We start from the raw sequence: 14,002 nt of genomic DNA on the forward strand, positions 1-14,002 counted from the left end.
CAAAATAATGGATTCTCCCCTGTAGGAAATCTGATGCGTAACAAGTAGAGATCATGGTTGCCAACTTCACTTTTTATTTTTTTGAACAGTTTACAAAAAAGAAAAAAAAAAAAAAATCACACGTATAATATTTTTAGACACAATGGAAACCATAATAAAGCATGATAAGTGAAACATGTCTTCAGCCCGTACATCTGATATGAAGACACCAGCTTAAGGCTAGGTTCACATTGCGTTAATGGGTTAACGCTAACGGACTCCGTTGCACGGCGAAATTGTCGCAATTAACGCCATGCAACGGGTGCGTTAGCGCACCCATTGACGCAATGTGATTTTTATCTGTAGCACATCGCTAGCTCATGCCATTTTCGGCACGCGCTAGCGATGTGCCGTTATTTTGTGACGGACCTCGGATGCTGCTTGCAGCGTCCGAGGTCCGTTCCTCACTAGCGCATATCGGGGATCTGCGCTAGCGGGATCGGCAAACGCGATCCCTCTAAAGACATTGCGTTAGCGCAATCCGCTAGTGCTATGCGCTTAACGGATTGCCCTAACGCAATGTGAACCTAGCCTAATTCACTGTAAAAAGATGATTATGTACAGTCATGGCAATCTGTATAAGTTTCTTTGGTTTGCAAAAAAAATGTATTATGGAGAGGGCAAAAAGTGCCATTTTTATGGACTATCCTGGAATTTCTGGACAGATAACAATTCTGGTAGAAATATGAGATGCTTATGAAATTCAAATCCACAATCTTGTTCAATTTTTTTTTTTTGCTTTTCTATTAAATTATCAGCAAATCAATTTTCCATCTACTGAAAGTACTTCAAAACATCCAACTGTATTCAGAAGATGTGTACAACATTGAAGACCCCTTTCAAGCTCAGTTTGCCTTTGTACTGTTAAAAAGACTTCAATATATATGAGATCTAAGGGGTAAGGTTTCTCCTTGAGGAGAGTGACATGCCAGGTCTGGCATGGCAGGGTGGGAAGACTTAAGCACCTTGCATGCTCCTCTGGAAAATAAGACTAAGGAAAAAAGCCAAATCAGAATCTTAATGATTCTGTCCAAATACTGACTACTCATCCGATTCAGGACATCAACTTGAAGAAATTGTTGTGCCTGTTTTAGCCCTTCCTATCCCTACTTCTATGACAAACCTGTAACGTTCTCTCACTATCCAGATTCACAGAAAAAATGTCTGCTGCAATCCCAGCTTTTACTTTTAAATAGCATATGGTAGTTTCTCCCCATTGACTGTGCAGTAATATGTGATGTTATAGTAGGAAGGCTTTTTGAGGAAGGCCGTTCCTGCATTGCCCAAGGTCATGTGCGTCTACAATCTCCTTCAATTTCTAAAAAGATGAAAGCCATTTTAATTGAAGTATATTGCACATTGTTCAAATTTGCAGGGTTTAGCGAATTCTTGAAAAGTTACCACCAATTAAAGTTACCACCAATTTGATATTTATCCCATCGATTTGCTCATCTCTATTAACAAGTTTTGAACTGGCTGTAAAACATTTACATTAATTAATATTGAGTGTTCTTTGTGTGAGAATTTTGATGTGCAACAAGATGTGACTAATATTTAAAACATTTCCCACATTCTAAACATGAAAATGGATATTCTGCTGTGTGAGTTTTAAGATGGTCAACAAGATGTGATTTCCGTGAAAAACATTTCCCACATGCTAAGCATGAAAATGGTTTCTCTCCTGTGTGAGTTGTGTTATGAGTGAGAAGATTTGATTTTCGAGAAAAACATTTTCCACATTTCAAACATGAAATTGGCTTCTCTCCTGTGTGATTTCTCTGATGTGCAAAAACATGTGATTTTTTAGTAAAACCCTTCCCACATTCTGTGCATGAGAATGGCTTCTCCCCGATGTGAATTCTCAGATGTGTAACCAGATCTGACTTCTGTTTAAAACATTTCCAACATTCTGTACATGAGAATGGCTTCTCTTCTCTTCTTTGTGACTTTTCTCATGTCTAACAAGATTCGAATGACGATTAAAACATGCTCCACATTCTGAACATGAGAACGGCTTTTCTCCTGTGTGACTCCTTTTATATGAAATAAGATTATATTTCACTGCAAAACATTTCCCACATTCAGAACATGAATATGGCTTCTCCTCTGTGTGTATTCGCTGATGTATAATAAGTTTTGAACTAGCTGTAAAACATTTCCCACATTCAGAACATGAAAATGGATTCTCCCCCGTGTTAGTTTCTTGATCCTCAAAAAGATTTGATTTTGATGTAAAACATTTCCCAAATTCTGTTTGTAAAAATGCTTTCACTTGAGTGTGACTTTTCTCATGCTTAAAATTCTTTGATATATCAAAGTGGCATTCTCCAAATTTTAAACAAGCAATTGTATTCTCCCGTTCGTGAGATATTTCATGATCAGTGTCCCTTCTGTTATTTTTCTTAACAGTCTGTGATAAATCAGAAGACGAGTCCTGTTGAAAAGGATCAGATGATAGATCTTTGCTGTGAAGGGATGATGGTATATCTGGAATAGTGTCATGCTTTTCACATGTATTTTGTGTTATACCATTTTTATCTGCTTTAAAATCTGAAGATGTAACATGTCCATTTGAGCTTCTGATACAGTCACCTGCCAAGAAAAAAAAGTAGTTTTTTATAATATTTCTATCAATATATCTAAAAATTCCATATAAACTGCAGGGAAAGTAGAAAATTTGATATGAAAAATGATATGAGAAATATATTGACATTTTATAATACTAACATTTTATGATACATATAAGCAAAGCGTCATCAGGAATGTCCATTAAAGGGGCTGGGCTAGTCCCTGCTGTACTGATCATGAATAGGTTGCCATTTCGAAGTATGAGCTTCCTGCTCAGTGCGAGATTCCTTTTCAATGTTCAGGGACAGTGCGCTCCCTCTTCAATGCAAAAGAGAAATTATGAGCTGGGAAGAGAGTATACTGTAAGTGCGCATAGAAAATGAGCAGAGACCTGTCCCGGACCTCGAAACAGATGTCACTGATGACGTCTGGGGGAGGGACTAGGCTTTGGTTTTCCTAGAACTCCTAGAAATAGTCTATACACAGCAAAATACACTGTGTGCAGAATTATTAGGCAAGTTGTATTTTAGAGGATTATATTTATTACTAATCAACAACTATGTTCTAAATAAACCCAACAGACTCATAAATATCAAAGCTTAATATTTTTGGAAGATGGAGTTGTTGCTTTTTTAGATTTGGCTATCTTAGGAGGATGTCTGTTTGTGCAGGTAACTATTACTGTGCAGAATTATTTGGCAACTTTATAAAAACCAAATATATTCCCATCTCACTTGTTTATTTTCACCCGGTAAACCAATATAACTGCACAAAATTTAGAAATAAACATTTCTGACATGCAAAAACAAAACCCCAAAAAATTAGTGACCAATATAGCCACCTTTCTTTATGATGACACTCAACAGCCTTCCATCCATAGATTTTCAGTTGTGTGATCTGTTTACGATCAATATTGCATGCAGCAGCCACCACAGCCTCCCAGACACTTCCGAGAGGTGCACTGTTTTCCCTCCCTGTAGATCTCACATTTTATGAGGGACCACAGGTTCTCTATGAGGTTCAGATCAGGTGAACAAGGGGGCCATGTCATTATTTGAGACCTTTACTGGCCAGCCACTGGCAAGTGGCCCCTTGACCTTTACTGGCCCCCTTGCCTTTACTGGCAAGACCATATTCTTTGAGACCTTTACTGGCCAGCCACGCTGTGGAGTAGTTGGAGGCATGTGATGGAGCATTGTCCTGCATGAAAATCATGTTTTTCTTGAACGATACCAACTTCTTCCTGTACCACTGCTTGAAGAAGTTGTCTTCCAGAAACTGGCAGTAGGTCTGGGAGTTGAGCTTCACTCCATCCTCAACCCGAAAAGGTCCCACAAGTTCATCTTTGATGATACCAGCCCATACCAGTACTCCACCTCCACCTTGCTGGCATCTGAGTCGGAGTGGAGCTCTCTGCCCTTTACTGATCCAGCCTCTGGCCCATCAAGAGTCACTCTCATTTCATCAGTCCATAAAACCTTTGAAAGGTCAGTCTTAAGATATTTCTTGGCCCAGTCTTGACGTTTTAGCTTATGATTCTTGTTCAAAGGTGGTCGTTTTTCAGCCTTCCTTACCTTGGCCATGTCCCTGAGTATCGCACACCTTGTGCTTTTTGTTACTCCAGTAAGGTTGCAGCTCTAAAATCTGGCAAAACTGGTGGCAAATGGCATTTTGGCAGCTTCACGCTTGATTTTCCTCAATTCATGGGCAATTATTTTGAGCCTTTTTTGCGACCCTGTTGGCTATTTGCCATGAAACCCTTGATTGTTTGGTGATCACGCTCAAAAGTTTGGCAATTTCAAGACTACTGCATCCCTCTGCAAGACATCTCACAATTTTGGACTTTTTAGAGCCCGTCAAATCTCTCTTCTGACCCATTTTGCCAAAGGAAAGGAAGTTGCCTAATAATTAAGCACACCTTATATAGGGTTTTGATGTCATTAGACAACACCTCTCCTCATTACAGAGATGCACATCACCTGATTTACTTAATTGGTAGTTGGCTCTCAAGCCTGAACAGTTTGGAGTAGGACAACATGTATAAAAAGTATCATGTGATCAAAATACAACTTGCCTAATAATTCTGCAGACAGTGTAATTATGAACGAGTATTGTTAAAATTGTTCGTTTCACAATTATTTTGCAGTGTAAACAGGCTAATGATCACCCGATAAATTAGCCAAATGCTCATTCATTGCGTAAAATGATGAATAGATCATGATTCTTGGTGATGCATCATCTTGTGTGAACAGGACTTGAACTGCCAAGAACTTTGGCAGCCAATGTTCATTGAGCAATGTAGTATTGTTCCCTCTGTACGAATCATTTACTTTGGTCTGCCTGTGTAATCACTTCGTGCTACCGGTCGGTCTATGTAAATGAACCTTTATTGACAAAAAACAGGATCGTCACTTGACTCTAACCAGACTAAATTGCAGAGTTTAAGCAATCCTCTAGTTGTCACCCTGCAGTCTAAACTTCACAAGGAGTTATAGGTTTTGCTTCAGGAAGAACTGCAGACATTTTGTGACTTTTCAAAGTGTTTTGGGACAGTTTTATGGTGTAAATACTTTGATGAATTTTGGGCATTATGTTATTTGCAATGCTTGTTAGGCATATGCGTAGTTAACAGATAGTCTCAGGTATTTAGGATGATCTAAGCTCAAAGTCATTACCTAAGGAGGAGGGGAACTTGCTCCGCCCAATCCCTGGTTATATTTTCTGGCGTCCCAAGGCCAACATATCAGAGGATGGGTTTCAAGGGTCTATGGGAGTTCAGTGCAGGCTATGCTTGAGTACGTGGTTCGGAGGTCTCCTCTGGTGCAAGGGCTGGAGGATGGGAGTTTTGATCGTATGGGTAAGAGGTTCCCCACTCTGGGTCTGGTGCAGAAGACGTGGTCCAGGATAAAAAAGATTAGCGGGATCTCTGAAATGACAATCTATACCCCCATTTGGATGAACGAAAATTTGGGCAAATTCTATAAATTGGAGGATCAGAAGGCTTGGTCGCATAAGGGGATATTCTATCGCAGCTCTACTTGGGAATCAGGAGTTGAAGTCGTTTGAGTCCTTACAAGAAGAATTTCAGGTGATTGATACAGATCGGTTTCTCTATATTAGTGTCCAGCATGCCTATAGGGAGCAGAGGCGGGTAAGTGGTCTAAGGGTACAGAAAGATATTTTGTTAGATTATATTTTTATGGAGGGGACTACGAGAATGGTTATTTCCACGATCGATGAGGACCTGTGACATCTTTTTACTGCGACACCCTGTCCATGCACGGTACAAACGGGAGGAAGAATTAGGTGTATTGGATGATGAAGTTTGGGAGTTTATATCAGAATATGTTCCAAAATTGTCATTTAGTGAACCTGGTCGATTGTCGCAACTGAATACCATTCATAGAGCTTACAGATCCCCTGAGTTTCTACATAGGGTTGGTGTGAGAAGCACTTCTGAGTGTCCGAGATGTATGAATGAGGGCGCAGGTATTTTGCATATGTTGTGGGAATGTCCACGATTGCAAGTTTTTTGGGTTGTTATGATTAGTCTGATTGAAGGGAGGTATGAATGTGTAGTGCCTAGGACTCCATTAGTATGTGTTGGGGTACGTTGAAGAAATTGTAATTAATAACTCAAAAAAGTTGGCCGTGGCTAGGCTGCTATACATGGCCAGAAAGTTAAATTGACAGATGTTGTGTCAGGGCTGAGCCACCCTCTAGAAAGGAATACATTCAGCAAGTGGATTATACAGTTTGTGCGGAAGAAAATATATATAATTTTTTTTGGGGTGGAAGCAACATTTTCTTAATGCCTAATTGTATGCTATTTGGTATAAGATGTAATTATTTTTTTGTTGAATAAAAATAATCTGATTAAAAAAAAAAAATCTCAAAGTCATTATAGGATGCCCCGTAAAGAATTATTTACTTTGTTTTAGCCATACTTTTGCTATAAGTTTTGTTTCAAATTTATCTTGACAACCAATTCAAGTACCTAAAACAGCCAGTTCCAATGAGCTTATCCACGAAAAGGTCTTTCCCTCGATTAAGCAAGTATTCAGCATACACATACAACTTGATCCTAGGGTGTGCATACTGGGCCTTCTGGGGGTGGAGGTAGATTTAAGATCCCCTGTGACTACCACCATTCTGAAAATACTTTCTGGCCAGGAAATTGTTAGCATTGCACTGGTTAGACCGTAACCCCCAAACATTGGAGGAATTGAAAGCTAAAATGAGTAATAACATATGCCTGGAGAGAGGTACTTACATTAACAGGCTCTCAATAAGAAAGTTTATAAATATATGGGAACGGTGGCTGGTCACCCCCGGGCTGGCATTTGTGGACCTACTCAGAATAAGGCTGGCATCACACTTGGCGTATGAAAATGCAGTCCATTTTTTACAGGCGTAATACGCAGAAATGATCCCAAAACAGTGATCCATATGTCATCCGTAGGCAGGGTGTGGCTGCGTATTTTACGCATGTCATCTTCCGTATGTAATCAGTATGGCATCCGTACTGCGTTTTTTTCTCGCAACCTTGCAAAATGGACATAAAATGGATCCATTGGCTCAAATATTCGTGAAAATCTCTCTCTCTCTGTCTCTATATATATATATATATATATATATATATATACAGTTAGGGCCAGAAATATTTGGACAGTGACACAATTTTCGCGAGTTGGGCTCTGCATGCCACCACATTGGATTTGAAATGAAACCTCTACAACAGAATTCAAGTGCAGATTGTAACGTTTAATTTGAAGGGTTGAACAAAAATATCTGATAGAAAATGTAGGAATTGTACACATTTCTTTACAAACACTCCACATTTTAGGAGGTCAAAAGTAATTGGACAAATAAACATAACCCAAACAAAATATTTTTATTTTCAATATTTTGTTGCAAATCCTTTGGAGGCAATCACTGCCTTAAGTCTGGAACCCATGGACATCACCAAACGCTGGGTTTCCTCCTTCTTAATGCTTTGCCAGGCCTTTACAGCCGCAGCCTTCAGGTCTTGCTTGTTTGTGGGTCTTTCCGTCTTAAGTCTGGATTTGAGCAAGTGAAATGCATGCTCAATTGGGTTTAGATCTGGAGATTGACTTGGCCATTGCAGAATGTTCCACTTTTTGGCACTCATGAACTCCTGGGTAGCTTTGGATGTATGCTTGGGGTCATTGTCCATCTGTACTATGAAGCGCCGTCCAATCAACTTTGCAGCATTTGGCTGAATCTGGGCTGAAAGTATATCCCGGTACACTTCAAAATTCATCCGGCTACTCTTGTCTGCTCAAATGTCATCAATAAACACAAGTGACCCAGTGCCATTGAAAGCCATGCATGCCCATGCCATCACGTTGCCTCCACCATGTTTTACAGAGGATGTGGTGTGCCTTGGATCATGTGCCGTTCCCTTTCTTCTCCAAACTTTTTTCTTCCCATCATTCTGGTACAGGTTGATCTTTGTCTCATCTGTCCATAGAATACTTTTCCAGAACTGAGCTGGCTTCTTGAGGTGTTTTTCTGCAAATTTAACTCTGGCCTGTCTATTTTTGGTATTGATGAATGGTTTGCATCTAGATGTGAACCCTTTGTATTTACTGTCATGGAGTCTTCTCTTTACTGTTGACTTAGAGACAGATACACCTACTTCACTGAGAGTGTTCTGGACTTCAGTTGATGTTGTGAACGGGTTCTTCTTCACCAAATTAAGTATGCGGCGATCATCCACCACTGTTGTCATCCGTGGACGCCCAGGCCTTTTTGAGTTCCCAAGCTCACCAGTCAATTCCTTTTTTCTCAGAATGTACCCAACTGTTGATTTTGCTACTCCAAGCATGTCTGCTATCTCTCTGATGGATTTTTTTCTTTTTTTTCAGCCTCAGGATGTTCTGCTTCACCTCAATTGAGAGTTCCTTTGACCGCATGTTGTCTGCTCACAGCAACAGCTTCCAAATGCAAAACCACACACCTGGAATCCACCCCTGACCTTTTAACTACTTAATTGATTACAGGTTAACGAGGGAGACGCCTTCAGAGTTAATTGCAGCCCTTAGAGTCCATTGTCCAATTACTTTTGGTCCCTTGAAAAAGAGGACGCTATGCATTACAGAGCTATGATTCCTAAACCCTTTCTCCGATTTGGATGTGGAAACTATCATATTGCAGCTGGGAGTGTGCACTTTCAGCCCATATTATATATATAATTGTATTTCTGAACATGTTTTTGTAAACAGCTAAAATAACAAAACTTGTGTCACTGTCCAAATATTTCTGGCCCTAACTGTATATATCTACTGTATCTATATATGTCAGTGAGACATATGTGTATATATTTATATTTCATACAGCACTAGGTAGCATAAAAGCAGGCAATTCAATTGCCGGCTTTCGCCAAGTCCTTACCGAACCCGACATGATATGAGACATGGTTTATATACAGTAAACCATTTTATATCCCCTTTTGTTTTTTGTTTTTTTTTGCATATTCCTCACTAATAATATTAGTAGAGTGTGTGTGTAAAATTTGGTGGCTCTAGCTGTTAAAATAAAGGGTTAAATCACAGAAAAAACTGGCGTGGGCTCCCGCGTTATTTTCTTCGCCAGAGTGGGAAAGCCAGTGACTGAGGGCAGATATTAATAGCCTAGAGAGGGACCATGGTTATTGCCCCCCCCCAGCTAAAAACATCTGCCCCCAGCCACCCCAGAAAAGGCACATCTGTAAGATGCGCCTATTCTGGCACTTAGCCTCGCTCTTCCCACTCCCGAGTAGCGGTGGGATATGGGGTAATAAAGGGTTAATGTCACCTTGCTATTGTAAGGTGACATTAAGCCTGGTTAATAATGGAGATGTCAATAAGACACATATCGATTATTAATCCAATAATATTAAAGGGTTAATAATACACACACACATTAAGAATAAAGTATTTTATTGAAATAAACACTCACATGGGGTTGTGAAATCTTTATTGTACACTTAATCCACCTGAAGACCCTCGTTCTGTAAAAGAAAAAAAAAAGAAAAAAGCAGCAATATCCCATACCTTTCTGGCGCTCAGTCATGTCCCACGCTCTAAATCCATCTGAAGGGGTTAAATAATTTTACAACCAGGAGCCTGCTAATGCAGCTGTGCTCCTGGCTGTAAAATATGGGGAATGAATGGAATGCAGGGGAACGTAGCATCGTAGACTAGCGGTGCTGCGCCCCCTCCTGGCATAAACTCATATGAACTCAAAAGCCGGCAATTGAATAACCAGCTTTTATGTTATCTAGCTCTGTCTGAAATTATATATATATATCTGCTATATAATTGTCTAAGGGTCACTTCCATCTCTCTGTCTATCTTTCTGTCACGGATATTCATTGGTCGCGGCCTCTGTCTGTCATGTGTATATATATATACACATATACACATATACATACATACATATACACACATACCGTATACTAGTAGACATTTATTTGATCCATTCTATTCTAACCTGTCAGTGTGATTTAACTGTACACCGCACTGAATTGCCGGCTTTTCTATAGAACACCGCTACGTATTTCTCGCAAGTCACACTGTTGGTCCGTGTGTAATCCGTATTTTTCTCGCCCCCATAGACTTTCATTGGCGGATTTTTTGCGCAATACGCTGACAAACGCAGCATGCTGCGATTTTCTACAGCTGGGAAATATACGGCAGATAGGAACTCCCCCATAGAGAATCATTGGTCCAAGTGCAATGCGTAGTTTTTGCGCCTCTCATACGTCCGTAAAACGCTGTAGTGTGACCCCGGCCTAACTGTACTAGACCAGTTGGCTATTTCGGCTTTTTAAATATTGTATGTTGAGGACATAGAGATACCAATTATTTTCTGTTTGTAAACATGTTGTTAATGAACATACAACCAACACTAGTTTTGGTATAATCAGTGTATTTATCCCCTTAATCGGTTTTACGTTTTCGTTTTTCTCCTTCCCAGAGCCATAATTTTTTTTTATTTTTCTGTTAATATGGCCATGTGAGGGCTTGTTTTTTGCGGGACAAGTTGTCCTTTTGAACGACACCATTGGTTTTACCATGTTGCGTACCAGACGGGAAAAACAATTCCAAGTGCTGTGAAATTGCAAAAAAAAAGTGCAATCCACACTTGTTTTTTGTTTGACTTTTTTTGCTAAATGCTAAAACTGACCTGACATTATGATTCTCCAGGTCATTACGAGTTCATAGAAACCAAACATGACTAGGTTATTTTTTATCTAAGTGGTAAAAAAATTCCAAACTTTGCTAAAAAAATAATAATTGCACAATATTCCGACACCCGTAGCGTCTCCATTTTTCCTGATCTCGGGTCGGGTGAGGGCTAATTTTTTGCGTGCCGAGCTGAAATTTTTAATGATACAATTTTGGTGCAGATACGTTCCTTTGATCACCCATTATTGCATTTTAATGCAATGTCGTGGCCACCCAAAAAAGATAATTCTAGCGTTTTGAAGTTTTTTCCTCGCTACGCGGTTTAGCGATCAGGTTAATCCTTTCTTTTTTATTGATAGATCGGGCGATTCTGAACGCGGCAATACCAAATATGTGTAGGTTTGATTTTTTTTATTGTTTTATTTTGATTTTTTTTTTTTTTTTTCATATTTTTAAAAACATTTTTTTTTTTTTACTTTTGCCATGCTTCAATAGCCTCCATGGGAGGCTAGAAGCTGGCACAACTTGATTGGTTCAGCTACATAGCAGAGATCATCAGATCGCCTCTATGTGGTAGAATTACAGCATTGCTATGAGCGCCGACCACAGGGAGGTCTCAAGGAGACCTCTGGTTGTCATGTCAATGCGCCAATGACCCCCGATCACGTGACGGGTGTCACCGATGCACACATTTCCGGCTGGATGGATGGAAGCGCTTGTTAAACTAGTTAATAGGCACGGGCGGATCGCAATTCTGCCCACACCTATTGCAGCCACATGTCAGCTGTTCAAAACAGCTGACATATCCCGGCTTTGATGCAGGCTCACCCATCAAAGCGGGGATGCTGCCATTGGACGTACTATTCCATCCGATGGCAGAGAGGGGTTAATAACGTGTCACCAATCTCTGGGAAAATCTTCATTTGGACAAAATTGATAACTTTGTTTTGCATGTATAGGACTATATAAACTGTAAAGGTTAAACTTGTTTATTAAGTTTATTGTGTTTGTACTATAATGTATAATGTATGTAATTGTTTATAAAATCAAATAATCAATAAAAATGATCTGATTTTAAAAAAAGTTCTTTCCCTCAATTGCCATATTGCATCTGTATTTTACATCCTTATATTATAGTCTATAAAATGACAAGATTTTCATGCATATTTACTTATCATTTTGGCAAAACGGGTGAATCTAAAGCTGAAAAATGTAAAAAAAAAAATCACAGAGCTCACAACAAGTAACGAAATTATCAGTCAGTGACTGAGAAGAATGTGTGAGTTCTCTCCATTTAGTGGTTACTACTCACCTGGGCGGTTATCTATAGGAATCTCCTCTTTACACCGCTCATCACCCCTCACATATGTCTCTGTAGTATTAATATGGGGCAGATCTTCACCCTGAAACAAATATTGTAAAAGTCACAGACAGATGGAGAAGTCACACCTATGATCAGCTCTAATCCTGCCATCTCCACCGTTCTCATTACACAAGTATAAAACATATAATACTGGTGGATAAAACAAGACTGAGCACAAGCCCTTCACAGCCGTCTACACATCATAGGGGAGATCTCATGACACCTTCTCTCCATCTACCTGATTATCCTGAGGAACACTGGGATTTTCTTCTGAACAATCCTGTTGAAAGAGAGGACATCTCTCTGGTGTCCTCTTAACGGACAAAACTGGAAGAAAACAAATACAGGGAGTGAATACAATTTTCATATACAGATGATTATAGGCTGTGTGCATTTCAGCATGTTACCTGTTGATGTGAGGGTCTGGGAAACCTCCATCATGACGTCCTTGCACAGATCTTTGTGTCCTTCTAAATACTCCCACTCCTCCACGGAGAAATAGATGGCAACGTCCTGACACCGTATAGGAACCTAACACATACAATCATATAATCATACGGTCATCTCCCTGTTCCCTTCATAGTGTTACTGTATAATGTCCCAGCATTCCCAGCAGTGTCACCTCTCCAGTCAGCAGCTCAATCATCTTGTAGGTAAGTTCTAGGATCTTCTGGTCATTGTTGTCTTCATGTATCAGGGGATGAGGTGGGGGCCTCATGATTGGGCGCAGGGGTCTTTCCCATCCCTCAGACACAGGGTCCTGACAGCGCTCACTAGAGGTCTTCTTCACTACTGTGTAATCCTGGTTATGGAGAGACACATTAATAAATTTCCCTACAGACATTTCCAGAGTCCTTCAGTTCAGTCCATCTGTTATTCCCACAGATAAGAATGATGTAATGTGACGTCATCAGGATCTCTCACCTCTCCAGTAAGCCGGAAGAGGTTCTCTAGGTTGAGGCGCAATATCCTCTCCGTCATCTTGTCTCTGTCCATTGCCATGAAACCCTTGATTGTTTGGTGATCACGCTCAAAAGTTTGGCAATTTCAAGACTACTGCATCCCTCTGCAAGACATCTCACAATTTTGGACTTTTTAGAGCCCGTCAAATCTCTCTTCTGACCCATTTTGCCAAAGGAAAGGAAGTTGCCTAATAATTAAGCACACCTTATATAGGGTTTTGATGTCATTAGACAACACCTCTCCTCATTACAGAGATGCACATCACCTGATTTACTTAATTGGTAGTTGGCTCTCAAGCCTGAACAGTTTGGAGTAGGACAACATGTATAAAAAGTATCATGTGATCAAAATACAACTTGCCTAATAATTCTGCAGACAGTGTAATTATGAACGAGTATTGTTAAAATTGTTCGTTTCACAATTATTTTGCAGTGTAAACAGGCTAATGATCACCCGATAAATTAGCCAAATGCTCATTCATTGCGTAAAATGATGAAAAGATCATGATTCTTGGTGATGCATCATCTTGTGTGAACAGGACTTGAACTGCCAAGAACTTTGGCAGCCAATGTTCATTGAGCAATGTAGTATTGTTCCCTCTGTACGAATCATTTACTTTGGTCTGCCTGTGTAATCACTTCGTGCTACCGGTCGGTCTATGTAAATGAACCTTTATTGACAAAAAACAGGATCGTCACTTGACTCTAACCAGACTAAATTGCAGAGTTTAAGCAATCCTCTAGTTGTCACCCTGCAGTCTAAACTTCACAAGGAGTTATGGGTTTTGCTTCAGGAAGAACTGCAGACATTTTGTGACTTTTCAAAGTGTTTTGGGACAGTTTTATGGTGTAAATACTTTGATGAATTTTGGGCA

The 14,002-nt window shown here is 39.8% G+C and overlaps 1 pseudogene; it reads right to left on the reverse strand.

The window, feature by feature from the left end:
- Window positions 1–1,535: 1,535 nt before the first annotated feature.
- LOC138666592 (zinc finger protein OZF-like) lies at window positions 1,536–13,167 on the reverse strand (annotated as a pseudogene).
- Between the last annotated feature and the right edge of the window lie 835 nt (window positions 13,168–14,002).

This window comes from Ranitomeya imitator, chromosome 2 (assembly GCF_032444005.1).
Source record: "Ranitomeya imitator isolate aRanImi1 chromosome 2, aRanImi1.pri, whole genome shotgun sequence".
Classification (NCBI taxonomy): Eukaryota; Metazoa; Chordata; class Amphibia; order Anura; family Dendrobatidae; genus Ranitomeya; species Ranitomeya imitator.